The sequence below is a fragment of the Octopus bimaculoides genome, chromosome 5 (genome assembly GCF_001194135.2).
Source record: "Octopus bimaculoides isolate UCB-OBI-ISO-001 chromosome 5, ASM119413v2, whole genome shotgun sequence".
Lineage (NCBI taxonomy): Eukaryota > Metazoa > Mollusca > Cephalopoda > Octopoda > Octopodidae > Octopus > Octopus bimaculoides.
Window position 1 is genome coordinate 78,436,354 of NC_068985.1, and position 10,695 is coordinate 78,447,048.

General features: G+C 40.0%; 1 protein-coding gene and 1 long non-coding RNA gene across 2 annotated transcripts in view; one reads left to right on the forward strand and one right to left on the reverse strand.

Annotated features, from left to right (window-relative positions):
- Positions 1–7,346, reverse strand: part of LOC106869251 (opioid growth factor receptor) — a 48,332-nt gene extending 40,986 nt beyond the window's left edge. The window contains exon 1 of the transcript XR_008264125.1: positions 7,268–7,346. The gene's annotated coding sequence lies outside the window, so the exon portion shown is untranslated. The remainder of the gene's footprint in view (positions 1–7,267) is intronic.
- The window catches only part of LOC106869252 (uncharacterized), a 14,139-nt gene continuing 6,963 nt past the window's right edge, over positions 3,520–10,695 (forward strand). Inside the window, exons 1-2 of the long non-coding RNA XR_001409383.2 lie at positions 3,520–3,534; positions 6,574–8,029. This is a non-coding gene — a long non-coding RNA (uncharacterized LOC106869252). The remainder of the gene's footprint in view (positions 3,535–6,573; positions 8,030–10,695) is intronic.

Consider the following 10,695-nt stretch of genomic DNA (forward strand, 5'->3'; position numbering starts at 1 on the left):
TAATATATATATATAGTATTATTTCTAAATCTCTCAAAGAGAGACATACAATGACATTTCTTTAAAGTAAAATTTAATTCCCAACATAATATGACTGTCCTGTAAGGGACGATGTTACTATTGTTTTAGCCCCAAGAAACATCGTTTCTAGCTGGTTATACGACACATTATCTGTGTCCTTATATTTTCGAACCGGGCTATAGTAGAAGACACTTGCCGCGCACTGGGACTGAACTTGGAACCATGTGGTTGAGAAGCTTCTTACCACTAGAAACGTTGATATTTGTGACGATTCATAACACTAATCTTTTAAATGAGAGGAGAACAGTAATTAGAATGATGTCATGATGTCGCATGAAAGAATCGCAAGACAGCTTTTTCAAGTCAAGCCAACCGACAGGAGACTTGGGGATAGACCAAGAACGAGGTGGCTGGATAATAGCCATAGTCTCAGTTGGTCACATTTGAGAATCCAGCAGGAAAAGTGCAACGACGATTGCTTCTGGTACGAGCCTATGAAGAAGGTGTCTGAAAACTTTACCCCAACAACGCTCCTAGGAATATTGAACAGGAAAGATGGATGGATGGAAGGATGGATGGATGGGAAATAGTCTATAGATTCTGACTGCTTTTTATTTTAGAGATTCAATGCACAATAAATGACATCGACTCCTTAAGCATGATTTAAACTCCAAACTTACAGATTATTTTTATTTGTTTAACCATAAGGACTTGTATTTCACTTGGAAGTTCAAGTGAGAAATTGTATCGTCTATAAAACATCATGAATATATTTATTAGAAGCTTAGGTGCAGGGGAAAAGTTTCAATCTGGAATCGAAATCTGCAAAAACTTTGTACAAAATACCTTAAAGGTTTTTATTACTGCATTTTACTTTCTGAGTAAAAACCACGCTGAAGTCAAATCTGCCTTTATACTTCCGGAATTGATAAAGTAAAGAACTGCTCAAGTAACAGTGTCGATAATCGACTAACCCCAGCCTAGAAAATTCTGGCCTTGTACATATGTGAGAAATAATTATCAGTATTATTATTAGTAGGCGCTGAGCTGGCAAAATCGTTAGCACGTTGGGCAAAATGCTTAGCAACTTTGCCTTTCGTCCTTTCGGGGTCGAAAAATAAAGTACCAGTGAAACACTGGGGTCGATGTAATCGACAAGTCCCCTCCTCCAAAGTTTCAGGCCTTGTACCTTTAGTAAAAAGGATTATTATTAAGGGAGCTTAAAGCAATGAATTGACAGAAAAATTAGCGCAGCCAGTAAAATGTTTAGCGGCATTTCTTACGGTTCTTTACGTTCTGAGTTCAAATTCCACCGAAGTCGACTTTGAGTTTCAACTCTTCAGGATCGATAAAATAAGTACCACTGGAGAGGATGTAATCAACTAGCACCCTTCCCCAAATATTTCAGGCCTTGTGTCAATAGCAGAAAGATTTATTATTATTGTGTAAATGAAACTACGGATAGCTGTTGTGTCCAGTTTGGGAATTAGTACTATCGTGGAAAGCAAGTTGGTTTCTGCTGATAGGCGAGTTTCTTTTCGTGTGTTGTTTGCCAGTGTTGGGAGACATCTCGATTTAATTTTGTATAGTGAAATTTTTCGATTGTCCATGAAGAAAATTGCAATTGACGCGATGATGCTCGTAAATAAGAGAGTGAGGAGTGTCATCAGAACGTAGTGAAAGGGAGAGTGAGCGCGACGTGCTATATCACCCCCTTAAAAAAAGAGAAAAAGCAGACGACAAACGTGCATTTAACAAGAGTGACGTTGAAATTGTTCACAAGTCGGAATATTTCAACATATAATTCTTGAAAACCAACTCTATCAACAACAACTGCAGTAACAACAATAACACCCAGTTTGAAGTAGAACAAATTAGAAAAAATGTGGAAGCCAATAGTAACAGCAGCAGCAACAACAACAACAATAGCAACAATAACAACACATTTCAGGAAAAACAGAAGAAAATTTATAAGAAAATGAAACCAATCCTCCACTAAGAACAACAACAATAGTGACAACAGCAACGAGAAATCCAGCACATCTTTCCCCAAAATTACTGATCAGAGATAGGTGGAGCACTCTTTCGATAGTGATTTTGGTAAAAAATCTTCGAAAATGCCTACTAAAACCTAATCTTCTAGTTCTACCACCAGGCCAAAAATATCAGGTCCCCAAAAGAATTGTGATATACCGTTCTCTTAATAAGAAGACCAGACGGATCGTAAATCCGACTCCAGCACAGGTAGAAAATGCCTGAAAGATATCTAGGCTTCGATTTGGCATGTCAGAAGAGCGAGAGATTTGGGATCTTTTGTTATTTTATGCCTTAGCGAAGAGGCAACGATAAATATGACCTTGTACACTTACTCTTCAGATGAAAATATTTTCATTTCGTCTTATCTGGTGTGACGAGTGAATAAGGTTACATTTTACGAATGTGCTTCCGGAACCTGACATCCAGTATTTCACGATGATTGTGGATGGGTATGGTGATATTTTAACTTAGAAATCCGCCCGGAAAGAAAAATTGGTCAGTGGTCCAGGTGGAAGTAGAAATGCTGGTGACTGTAGAAAATTTCCATAGGAATCCTAGCATAATTTACATGTAAGGTGTGGAGCCCATAAGAATTGTGGTGGTGGGTAGGAAAGCTAAGTGTTACACTTGCAGAAACACAACCCATGAAAAAGCTTTCTACCCTCAATTAAAGAAACCGAAACCAACCTTATTGGCAACTCCACGGCCGCATCTACAACCTCATGAACAGATCAGGACTCCTATACCAAAACCAATTTCTTCCCCTGCTGCCACTGACGAGCAAGCTCTTCCCAAACTTCATGCTCTGCAAACCAACAACAACAGCTCAATTTCCTCTTTCGACCGGATTCTTCCATCGCCCGCCAATTCCTTGGGAAATAACATGCAGAAGAAAGATCATGCCGAAAGATGGCAATGAGTCTCCAAAGGGGCGAAATGAAAAAGGAGGAGGATACAGATCCCCATTCTGAAAACTCCACAAAAACAACAACAAACACAAAAACCACATCTTCAGCCTACTTCACAACCACCAACAATAGCAACATCATTAAAAACAAAAACAACAGCAGCTGCAACATCATCATCAACAACAACGACTACACCAGCAAGAAAACACGAACTCTACAACAACCAAGCCTAAAACTTTTATAAAAAAAAAAAACAATCTAAATGGTACACAAATGTATCCATCGACTTCACAATTGTGAACAAAAGCAACAGTGACTTAATAGATTGTTAAACTGAAAATAAAAATAAAATTTAGACGAATGAAATGAATTTGAAAATTTCATCCTCAAAACCGCAGAAGATGGACTTTTAATTAGTACATTTTCGGACTTTTACAAAATAATACGAGAAAATTCCCAGCTAGTGAGGATTTAAAAAAAAACTGTCAATAAAAACTCTTAGAAGGGCTGTTTAAAAAATATTCGCGCGAAGATAAGTCCGTGATAACTGGGCTTCTCAAAAATTAAGGTGAGTGATCTCCCTTTTAGTCTTTCTCCGACTAACATGCCTGCGCTGAAAGTGAGGTGTGTGAAGGTGCGTGCCCTGGAGTCAGCTTGGAAACAAGGTCGCTTGCTCAACGATCTCAAATCACATGGTTTAGATGTCACTGTTATTAGCGAAACAGGAGTTTCGAGAAAGCATGTCCTAGCATCCATTTTCGAAGGATTCGAGATGTTCTCATCTTGAGGTTTGCCGGGAGCGGGCAGTAGTGTAGCAGTGCTATTCCAGAAATCCTTAGATTTTGAAGTTCGGGCAATCTTCTTGGACCCGGACAGTAAGGTGGAGGTCCTGGACGTGAATGACGGCGAAGATAGCGCCTTTAGAATGGGGGCCGTTTATGCCCTGAGAGGGGCTGGAAGGCCAGATTTATTCAGGCGTCTAAGATCATTTTCAGGAATGTCTCGTACTTTAGTACTTGTGGGAGACTGGAATAGTATTTTGGACGCACGTAAGGACTGTGTGAGGTTAGTACATAGCAGAAGTGGGTGTAAAAGCCTCAAAAACTTGCTCAGAAACTTCCAGGTGTCTGACCGGTTCCAACTGGATTTCTCTGATGTGCCAGTGTGGACATGGGGAAACCACACCGGGTTATCTTGATCGTATCTAGATAGAGTATTCGTTAGGTCAGTAGATAGGAGTAGCGTAGGTTGTCCACAATTCAAATTGATCGGCTACACAGAACATAAGTTTATGATCTGTACAGTCAAATTAGTTAGGACCCGTAGACAGGTACCCGGTTACACGAAGCTGAACGCGTCATTACGCAAAGATTACAGGGATCGGATTAGTGAACAAGTTAAGCGGCAGTTGACGGAGCAATTGTCAACAAACGGTAATGTGTCACCATGAAGAGGGGGATTAGAGTAGAATCGATAGTGTTTATCAAAGAGCTAGCTATAGAAAGAAATAGATTAGAAGGAGAACAAGTAAGCAAACTAGAAGAGGCGATTAGTAAAGGCATCGTGACCGACGTGCTAGCGGCGAGAATGACCCTTGTCCATTTCTTCGAGGGGAAATACGAAGGCTGCGTTGTCAGAGCTAAGGCCGATGCGCTCAAACACACACGAAGGAATTGAAGCCATACGATGGGCAGCAGACCCGTGGTTCTGCGAAAACCCGATAACGGCCGCTGAAATACGGGAGACGATGAGCGGTTGCACAAGTCGCAAATCAGCCGGTTGAGATGGTGTACTTTATTGGATCCTATAAGTTCATACCAAAAGGTTGGCGCTTGTCGGTAGTGTAGTTGGGGAAGTGCAAACATGCACAATCCCGAACAGGTCTATCCACGACAACCTCCACCTTATGTGATATATCATAGAGGGCTGGGGCTAAAGCTGGCTACGGTGGGGCCCTGATCATTTTGGTTCAATCCAAAGTATTTGATAGGATCGACTATCGCTACTTGGAAGCCACCCTGAAAGCGGTCGGTTTTGGGTCCATTTTCAGAGGCTAAATCGTTGCAAGGCAGAGCGCCATCTCCTCGGTGGTTAAAGTAACCGGCATCCTAGCAGAACCATTTCGCACCGCACGCTCGGTCCGCCAGGGCTACCCGTTGTCTTCTCCTTTGTATGTGATGGCTCTCGAGTAACTGAAGTGGGAACAGTTGAGAAGCATCCCTTTCGAACTGGAATATGGGAGAGCTGTGTCGACGTCTCCGAAGCGGAGACGGTTGGCACCATTCTAAAGACATATGTGTCAGTTGCAGGAGCAAAATCAAAGCCGACAAGTCAGTGGGCTTGCGACTGAACACCTGGAGAATCAGGTTGATGCCTTCGGACGGTGTTGTGGGTCGCTGGACTGACGGACCAGTTAAACTGTTCGATCCTGACCTCCGAGTTGATAAGAACTAGTACAAAGTGGTGAACAGGATGGCTGTATTACCCAGAAACAGGCAGAAAGGAAGCTATCCCTGAGAGGTCAAGCAGAGGTGGCGAATGCTTACATCGCCTCCGTCATCATTTATCATGAGAGTCGTGCCCAACCCCGGCTACCCGTTGATCAGGTTAGAATATCTGTTATTTATTTTCCTATGGAAAGGACGCATTCCAATGATCAGTTTGCTGCCAGCACCCTCTGCATGACGGTTTAGGCATGCCATAGCTACTGATGCCAAGACACACGCTCAGGTTACACCATATGTAACGAGTGAATGTGATGTCTGGCCTCGTGACTGCACGAACTGATTCGATTTGGAGATCAATCTGGTCCCGAACAAAGATTCTGGATTATTTTTCCGTTTTTTTTTTATTTGTGAGAGCGGTCGGGCTTCATTTTTAGTATTCTCGTTTGTGAAGACAGTCGAGTTTATTTCAGATATTCTCATTTTAAAGATCATCTCCGGCTAATCGTTGAGAGGACGTTGGTGTTGCCTTGGCGGAGGTTTGCGCTCTCGGAGTGCTCTTGTTTTCCATTAATTTCAATCCTTTCCAGTGTTATCATTTATCTTTTATCTTTTACTTATTTCAGTCATTAGACAGCGGCCATGCTAGGGCACCACCTTGAAAGGTTTTAGTCAAACAAATCGATCTCAGGAGTTATTTTTCTTAAGCTTAGTACTTATTCTGTCAGTTTCGCTTGCCAACTGCTAAGTTACGAGAAAATAAACACACTAACACCGGTGGGGGACAAACACAAAAACAAAATCACATAGATATATGCATACACACACACGCACACATATATGCGACGGGCTTCTTTCAGTTTCCGTCTACCAAAGGTTTTGGTCGACCCGAGGCTGTGATTGAAGACACAAGGCTTTAGTCGGCCCGAAGCTGTAATAGAAGACACTTGTTCAAAGTCCCATGCAGTGGGACTGAACCTGGAACTATGCGTTTGAGAAGCAAGCTTCTTACCACACAACCGCGCCTGAGCCTATATTTAAATTAACACGAAAAATATTTTAATCGGAGTGCTTTGTATGGTTTTTGTAGCTCTATACTCTCTCTTCAACTTTAGTTTATGATTTTTTTTTTAATTTGATTATTAATTTCGCCTCTTTTTCAGACAAATGAAGATGGAGTGCCAAACAGAAAAGAAAAAACGAACGATTTTATCCAACGATCCGATATTATTGATTTCAAACTTTGACAGAAGGCCAGCAGGTTTGGGTGAGGGGCTAAGTCGATTACATGGACCCTAGTGTTCAATTAGCACTTATTTTATTGACTCTGAAAGGATGAAAGGCAAAGTTGATCTCGGCGAAATTTGAACCCAGAACCTAAAGACGGATGAAATGCCGCTATGCATTTTGCCTGGTGTGCTAACGATTCTCCTAGCTCGCTGTCTTACAATCAGATATTATTGTCACTGAAAATCTATCTTGCGAAATTTTTCACACCAAATCATGTGATAGGTCAAAACATCACATGGCCTTCTCGTCTTCCCCACCCCAGACTAAAACTGTCCCTCATCCTCCTCTGTTTCGTGAGTGAACTCCCCTACTCTATCACTGAATTTTGGGAGTTTTTACTTGGATTAAGAAATTTTACTCACACACACACACACACACACACACACACACACACACACACACACACACACACACACACACACACACACACACACACACACACACACAGACAGACAGACAGATAGATAGATAGATAGATAGATAGATAGATAGATAGATAGATAGATAGATAGATATGAAGAGTTAAATCGATAAATAAGATAGATTATAAATTGTACATATGCTTACTCATATAAGTCTCAAAGAATTCAAATTTATAAAATCGCTTTTGCTAATGGTCGAAAATACCTTCTATTTTTTTAACAATCGCAAAACATGTGTCACCATGGCAACAACGCTGTATTCCAACGGTAACGGAATGCTCAAACGAATGAAATGATTGTTTGAATTCCATTCCTTCACTTAAACTTGTCTAAGTCACACTGTTTGGTGAATAGACAAAAGTAATTTATTTAGAAAAGCTAGTTGAAAGCCTAGATTTGTTTTAGCCCTACAGTTTTATCCATTGTATAATCTTTTCGTTATGAAAAACTCCAGGACATGTAAACAAACAGAGGGTTCATTATAATCATTTTCGTCTGATGTTACTTCCATGCTGACAATTTCTCAATTGTCTGTGATTTAAGAATCCGTGTTTAGAATTCCAGCTAAAATTTCGGCCAACTTAATAGGAATAAATATATCATTTTTAGAGCCTTTCTGAAAATAATCCTGGGCTTATCACAAGAAAATACCAGAAAAGTCGCACAATATATTTAAGTTATTCTACCGGAAGTCTAATTTATATTCTAAGCCACAAGCTTTCAACTTGATTGAGTACCATCCACAGGCATACGTATATCAGTACTCATATATTTGAGGCATATCTCCTGATATACTGGTATAGAAGAAGATAAAGAACCAAAGAGGGAAAATATCAAAATGTTTTACGAATTATTAATGGTCGTGACAATAGCATGCTGCTTTACATTTTTAATATATTTTTGTGATGTGAGTATTGTTTTTGTTTTGTTGTTTTTTTATTTGCCTATTTATATGAAAATACTTTTATTTTTCTGTAATTTTAATCTGAATTCTCCCTTCTTAAATATATCTAACCTTCAGCTAATATCATCCATAGATTCATAAATTTCACTCTTCAACTAACTATGGCTCTGTACGCGTTACCTCTGTTGGCGCACTGCATTTGCTTTCAGTCCTATGTTGCACACAACACAACACAATTCTCCTGAATCTCTCCATCTCAAACCGACGCACCCCACCATCTCACGCTCATAGAAGTTAAGTGCAAAAACTTCAGTGTAAAAATCTGACCGGCTCCTCCTCCCCCAAACGGCGTCCTCCATATCTAACCAGCCCCTCTTCTAAAGGAACTTTTCAACCTTTCTCTCTTTCTTTGTAATCATACACTCATTTAAGAAAACATGTGACAGTTGTTCTTCGTCTCGAAGTCACTGCCGACTACCAGCGGGGTCTCTCGAATGAAGCATACCGATTGCCTGACTTCCGATACTTGAATGGTGGAGACAGTCATAAATAGCCATCTTATTTATCACAGTTGTCCTCTTTCACTTCTTAATAGCCATCAATGGATTTTCTTTAAAGCCATTTAAGCAAAGTACCGCCATTTCTATATCACAATACAGGTAATATTGCTCTTAATATTGACCTCAAATTTTGGCACAAGACTAGCAATTTCGGGGAAAGGGGTAAGTCGATTACATCAACCCCAGGTTCAGTACCAGGTTCTGGTACTGAAATACGTACCAGGTTCAACTGGTACTTATTTTATCGACCCTGAAAGAATAAAAGGGAAAGTCGACATCGGCGGAATTTGAACTCAGAGCGTAGAGATAAAATGCAGCTAAGCATTTGGATCTTTGGGGTTTGACGGGCAACATTTTTTATGTAGTGTTTTTGGTACCGAAACACTTTCAAACTTCGTATACTTGTATATTTTGTGGTATAGAACAGATAAAAAATTTTGTATTCGAAGTTATTTCACGTTAAAAATTGTCTTATTTCGATAATTTCAACTAATCACTGACGTCTATTCAGTTGAAAACAGTTAGTGCTGTAACGGTGTATATCGTATTAATCCCCGTTAGTTCTGCCATTTCCGATTAACTAGACTGTTCGTAAACAAAGGGGAAAAAGCCATCAAAATACTTGAATATTGCCTGCACTTGTTATTGGAGCTGGCAGAATTATTAATGCACGTCCAAGTGCTTCATTTCCTAGAAATAGCAGCCAAATCTTCTTTAAATCAAACTCTAGTTTAGGGTTAGGGTTCGGGTTTTAGAGTTAGGGTTGGGGTTATGAGTGAAGTTATGGCAAAAATAATCATAACCCTAAAACTAACCCTAACTCTAGAATCCGAACTCTAAAATTGTTACACACACAGATATGCACAGCGTAATTTATTATATAAACAATATATGCGTATAAATTACGATTAAACCGGATGAAATATGTCACAGGGAATAACATTTTTATGACCGGCAAGCGGTAACTGTATTCAGCTGAATAGACGTCAGTGATTGGTTGAAATTACAGAAATACGACAACTTCAACATGAAATAACTTGCGATGTACAAAATTTTGTTAAGAAGGTTAAGAGAAGTTGTTTTATATGACACATTCTATCAGTGTCCCAAGTTTGAAAGTGTTTCGTTTGTTGCCTGTCAAACCCCAAAGATCCAAGCATTTTGCCCGGCGTGGTAACGATTATCCCAGCTCACCACCTTAGGTATTACTCTTAATATTAGCAAAATTTTTCATTATGTCTCACATGCTAATCCGTTAAAATTTTTCCGCCTATAACCTACTTCACCATGTCGTTTTAGCAAACGATATAGTGGGAGTTTCATGTCAAACCACACCATATCTTTACAAAAGTGAAGTCGACTTATGTGAGATTTAAACTCCTTCTATGTGAGATTTAAACTCCTTCCGTTCTAATGCTAATTCGCCAGTAAACGTGCACCAATGCCATAAACTAAGAGTTTGTCTTCTTCAACATCATGGAAAGACATAGGACACAGTTGTGAAGAAAAGCATAACTACCGTCTACACTTTATTTATTCTCGAACAACTTACAACTAAAATTATCACTAATGCTAGGCTTCACAATCTCCGATGACCTTCAATGGCGAGCTTCTATCTATGACATTGCTAAAACTACGTTTCAAAAACTAGGGGTGGTTTTTCGGTTCCGAATAATTTCTGACTTAACAGAAGTGTGAGCAGTATTAGAGTATGGCCAATATATTTTGGGACAGCACAGTTTCTACACACAAATACATGCAAATGGCCTCAATCGGATGCCATTTGGTAAATTATCAAACCCTCATTCACCGATACATTACAAGATTTACTATGTCATCTCTGTCCTTTATTCATTCTTCTCCTCCCCCTCTTCCTTTTCTTCCTTCTCCTATTCCTCCACCTCTTCATCTCTTCCTCTTCTACTCTTCCTCCTCCTCTTCTTCTTCTTCTGCTTATTATTATTGTTGTTGTTGTTGTTGTTGTTGTTGTTGTTGTTATCTTATCTCAAGGAGGAGGAAGAGGGGGCGAAAGAGGAGGAGGAGGAGGAAGAGGAAGAGGAGGCGGCGGCCGTGGTGGTGGTGGTGGTGGTGGCCATGGTGGTGGTGGTG